The following is a 6,000-nucleotide window of genomic DNA, read 5'->3' as shown; positions in this document are numbered from 1 at the left end:
CAAGAAAGAAAATGCTATTTAAAAACTGCATAGAAAATTGTTTTACAAATCAGGTGGTGGCTAATCCTTTACTATCAAAATTTAACGAGGGTCTAATTGAGTTATTATCTAATAAATTATTAACAATTATTTTTCAACTTCAGTAAAGTTTCAGGATACAAAATCAACATACAAAAATCAGTAACATTCTATATACCCATAACATTCAAACTGACAGCCAAATAGAACACAGTACAATTTAAAATAGCCACAAACAAAAATAAAATACCTAGGAATACATCTAACCAAGGAGGTAAAATATTTCTACAAGGAGAACTACAAAACGTGGCTGGAAGAAATCACAGATGACACAAACAAGTGGAAAAACATTCCATGCTTATGGATTTGAAGAGCCAACATTGTTAAAATGGCCATACTGCCCAAAGCAATCTACAGATTCCGTGCTATTGAGTTTCATGTTTGGATTATTAAACTACAAACATCATTTTTCACAGAACTAGATAAAACTATTCTAAATTTCATATGGAACCAAAAAAGAGCCCAAATAGGCAAAGCAATCTTAAGAAAAAAGGGAAAAAGCCAGAGACATCACACTACATAACCTCAAACTATACTATAAGGCTGTAATAACCAAAATAGCATGGTACTGGTACAAAAACAGACACATAGACCAATGAAACATAATACAGAACCCAAAACTAAAACCACACACCATGACCACCTTATCTGTGACAAAACTTACAAAATAAGCAATGGAAGAAAGATCCCTTATTCAATAAATGCTGCTGGGATAGCTGGCCAGCCACAGGCATGAAAATTTTTCCTTACCTTTCACCACAGAAAAATTAACTCAAGGGAGATTAATAATTTAAATGTAAGACTTCAAGCTATAAGAATCCTAGAAGAAAATCGAGAAAACACCATTCCAGACATTTGCCTTGGAAAAGAATTTATAGCTAAGTCTTCAAAGCAACTGCAACAAAAACAAAAAAGTCGGGCCTAATTAACTAAAAATCTTCTGCACAGAAAAGAAACTATCAGCAAAGCAAACAGACAACCTATAGAATGGGAGAAAATATTTTCAAACTTTGCATCCAACAATGTCTAATATCCAGAATCTATACTCAATTTAAACAAATTAATAAGCGAAAGACAAATAACTCTATTTTTAAAAATGGGCAAAACAGGAAGCAGAGGCTGCAGTGAGCCAACGTCATGCCACTACACTACAGCCTGGGTGACAGAGAGAGACATTGTCTCGAAAAAAAAAAGTGAACAAAAGACACTAACGGACACATCTCAAAAGAGGACATACAAGTGGGCAATGAACATATGAAAACACTCTCCACATCACTAATCATCAGAGAAATGCAAAGAAAAATCACACTGAGAAACCATCTCACACGTGTCGGAATGGCTATTTCTGAAAAATCAAAGAATAACAAATGTTCACAAGGCTGTGAAGAGAAGGGAACACATATACTGTTGGTGGGAATGTAAATTAGTCCAGCCACTGTCAAATGCAATTTGGAAATTTCTCAAAGAACTTAAAGCAGAACTACCATTTAGCCCAGCAATCCTATTACTGGATACATCTATATATCTGCCCCAAAAACAAATCTCTCTACCAAAAAGGCACATGCTCTTGCATGTTCACTGCCGTACTCTTCACAATAGGAAAGACATGGAATCAACTTAGTTAACCCATCAGTGGTGGACTGGATAAAGAAAATGTGGTATATCTATACTATGGAATACTACACAGCCATAAAAGAATGAAATTATCTCCTTTGCAGCAACATGGATACAGGTGGAGGCATTTTCCTAATTGAATTAATGCAGGAGCAGAAAATCAAATAAAAATACTGCATGTTCTCACTTTTAAGTTAGAGCTACACACTGAGTACTCATGGGCATAAAGATGGCAACAAGAAACACTGGGTATTCCTAGAGTGGGGAGAGAGAAAGATGAACACGGGTTGAAAACCTATTGGGTATTATGCTTACAACCTGGCTGACAGGACCATTCAGACCCCAAACCTCAGCATCATGCAACATATCCAGGCAACAAGCCTGCACGTACACCCACTGAATCTAAATAAAAGTTGAAAGGTATATTTTTCATGTCAGATCAATATGCAATTTTTGGCATATAATACAGAAGGAGCTTATTTCAGTCATCTGTTTCTACCTAACAAATAACCCCCAAACAGTTTCTTAAACAATTTAATATTTCTCATAATTCCTTAGGATAGGAACGTGGAGGTGGGCTTAGCTGGGTAGTTCTTTTTCTCCTTGTGATGTCAACTGGGGCCATTTACTCAGCTGTTTTCAGTTGGTGAGTAGAATGTTTTTTAAAAAGTCCAAGGAGGTTTCTCTCACTTGTCTGGTGCCTCTGATCTCTCCATGTGACTCCACATGGACTTTCTTCCAACATAATAAAGTATGGACTTCTTATATCATAAGAACATATAATATAAGAAGTTCTTTAGGAGGTAAATAGTTTTACCTCTCTAGTTTTGAAAGGTAAACAGTAGTTTCTAGGCCTCTTAAATATTAGGCTCAGAACTCTCACAGTGCCACTTTCTTCAAATTAAATTGGTCAATGAAAATTTCAAGACCAGCCTAAAGACAAAGGTACAGAAAATAGGCTTGACCTCTTGTTGGTTGAAAGAATATGTATGTACCTGAAGGAAGGAAATGATGGCAGGCATCTTTGGAGACTACCTACCACAGAGTTCAAGGAATTAAGTGACATCACTATAATTAAGACTCCTTCCATGTCAAATACTTTTCACTGATTTATTCAGAAATATTGAGGGCCTATTATATGTCTGGCACAGCTCTAAGAATAAAGGATATAATCATGAACAAAATCCTACTCATTTTGAGCTACAGCAAAGATAGCCATATTTTGCAATAAAAGGTCCTTTATAAATGTCAGCAATTATTGTTGACTGTGAGGTGACAAAACAATACATCAATCACTTCTACTGAACTTTGCAGCATGATGAAGCTATAGTGCACTAGTAACTCTAAGAAATTTCTATTATTACTTTAGAATTGTGTGATCAAATAAGTCTTATTTTCAATGTTTTAGTTACAGGAAAGCATAGAATCAACAGGTGGAATTAATTTCTTTTTCTAGCTTATTATTCCAACAAAAGCATATGCTTTTATAGAGAAGAACATCCCTGCTGTTTGAAAACTAAAAGATGACAGGACTATAAAAAATGGATAATGTCTAAGAGTGGTTTTCAGAAATTTGATGAGGAATTTCCTGTACAGTCTGGAGTAGAAAGACTAGGAGGTTGTCTCAGTTGTTGAAGTCTAAGTATCCTTTTTCTTATTACTAAAAATATTTCTGCTTTGTTATATTTAATACTCCTATTACATGTTACATAATATGTAATGCTTCTAATAAAAATATATTATATCATAAATGCTCAAATTAATAACTATTAAGGTTTTGATGGTAGGCAATCTACCCAATGAGAATTGATAGCTAGGTATAGGAAATCAGAAGTATACCAGTGTGTGATGACCCTAAGCCATTGTGTTGCCAGCCCAGCATCTATGCATGAAACAGAGTAATTCCTCTCCCTCAGCCCCACGAACAGGCCCCCATATTGATTTCCGATGAGTCATACTTGTACAATGGGACCCATTCCATTGACCACTGTTGGCTGGAACAGGCTTGGCACTTGATCCATGCTGAGACAATCAGTTAAGATTAGGGCTGAGGGAAGTTTGTCTTTTTTATGAAACTAGACCTATTAGACACATGTGAAGCTTGGATACTGTGGTTTGGCATCTTCTACCTATTATACTTCCTCCAGCAAAGCAGAGGAATCCATTCTGCAAAGACAAAGAAAGAAGAATGTCACAAATGCACTTGTTCTAGTAAGCGAGGATCCTTCTGCCTTTTTAGTGCCTGGGTCCAGTAGCTGCCTGCCCTTGACTTCTGCGAGGCACCCATGTACTTTCCTAGTAAATTCCCCCTTTTCTCTTTCAGGTATAATCAGAGGATGTTCATCAGAGTTTAAGGAGAGCAGTCACAGAGGAGGAAGTAAGATAGACCAAAACTAGGCAGGGGAACCAGGAGAAGAACATAACAAACAGGGATCAATAGCAAGGTGGCCCATGACAAAATGAAGTGGAAATATATGTGCCAAAGACTCCAGACTGTCACTGACACACTGTTGCACTCTTTCTGTGTGGCCCGGACTAACATAGTAAACAAGTGCCCAAGTAGGAATTGTTTATATTTCTCTCTATCTTATAAACATGCCTCTGCATCTTATAAACATTCTCTCTGTATGGGCTTTAGCCCCAATCTTTAAAAAAACAAACAAACAAAAACTTATTTCTCTAAAAAAGAAAAATCCTATTTTCTCCTTTCTCAACCAAATGACTTGAAAGAAGGTAAATTGCATTCTTGCCCTTATTTGGTGAAATGATTTTCTTCCCCATCTCCAGGTTTCACAAGCATTTTCTGGCTCCTCAGTCTTTCTCATTACCATGTGACATTGTCCCTGGATAATTCTACCTAAACAGTATCTCTCCAATCTGTTCTCGCCTCAGTAGCCCTCATCCTCTCTTACTGAGACTCGTGGAATAGTCTCCTAACTAGTCTCCCTGTGCCAACCTTTCCTCTTTCTAATTCATTCTGTATAATATTACCAAAACTATCTTTCTAAAGACCTTCTAAGTCTTCATGTTGCTTTAGACAAAATCTATAATTTAGCTGTCAACATTACCTTAAATCTTACTCCGACCTTATTTTTTTCAATTATAAACCTATCCTTATGTATTACATTGCTATGGACTAAATGTTTGTGTCTCTGTAAACTTCCTATGTTGAAACCTTAATCTCTAGCATGATGGTATTTGGAGATGGTCTAAGAGGTAAGTAGGTCATGGGTGGAGCCCTCATGTTGGGATCAGTGCTCTTATTATAAGAGGAGACATCAGAAAGCTTGTTCTCTCTCTCTCTCTCTCTCTCTCTCTCTCTCTCTCTCTCTCTCTCTGTGTGTGTGTGTGTGTGTGTGTGTGTCTATGTGTGTCTCTGTGTGTGTCTGTCTGCCTATCTGTCTGTGTGTGTCTCAGCCATGTGAAGATATAGCAATTGTCTGCAATCCATGAAACTAACTCTCACCAGACATCAGACCTGCCAGCATCTTCATCTTGGACTTCCCAACTTCCAGAACTGTGAAAAATAAATGTTTGTTGTTTAAGCCACCAAGTATATGGGATTCTTGTTATAGCAACCTGAGCTGACTAAGACATATACCCTACATTACAATGACATATTCCCAAACACACCACTTTTTATGCTTTTGTGCTTTTTCTATGTTGTTCCCTTTGCCTAAAATGCCTTTCCCCCATACATACCAACCCTCCATTCTGTCTCATAAAATTTTTAAATTCTCCTCTGTGAAATTTTACTTGTGTTTTAAGCTGCTGATATTGCTTGTAACTCATATATTTGCTTGTGGCACTAACAGAGCATTCACCGCACTATATAGCAGGGTTTACAAAAGATTCCTGCTGAATGTAAACCTTCAGAAGCCAGAAAAAACACATTATTGTTTATCTCTGAAACACCTAGAGATGTTCCTTAAAATACTAAATAATTATTTACTAATTTAAATTAAATTATTAGTCAACCTGCAGGTTAAAATGGCATTTCTATCCCCTATGATTTATACATTGACACAGAAATGTTTTTATTTTTAAAACAATAATCCAACAGTCACTTATTACTCATTTAATAACTGTTCACTTTATTTCTCTAACATGTATTATTTCATAAGTCAATTGTGCAGCAGTAGCTTTGAAGTCCTTAATGTAATCATTTTTATTTAAATAGTTAAAAAAAATTCCAGGGTTGATAGTAGTCAATAGTCCCAGCTAATCATTTCTACTCAGAGACTGCAGTACCCAAATAAAATAGCAACTCTGATTTTTTTAATTTGATGTTTTATTTTAACTTTTATT

The sequence above is a fragment of the Callithrix jacchus genome, chromosome 5, assembly GCF_049354715.1.
Source record: "Callithrix jacchus isolate 240 chromosome 5, calJac240_pri, whole genome shotgun sequence".
In the NCBI taxonomy this organism is placed as follows: Eukaryota; Metazoa; Chordata; class Mammalia; order Primates; family Cebidae; genus Callithrix; species Callithrix jacchus.
The sequence above is the reverse complement of the archived record's forward strand: the minus strand, read 5'-3'. Positions refer to the sequence as shown.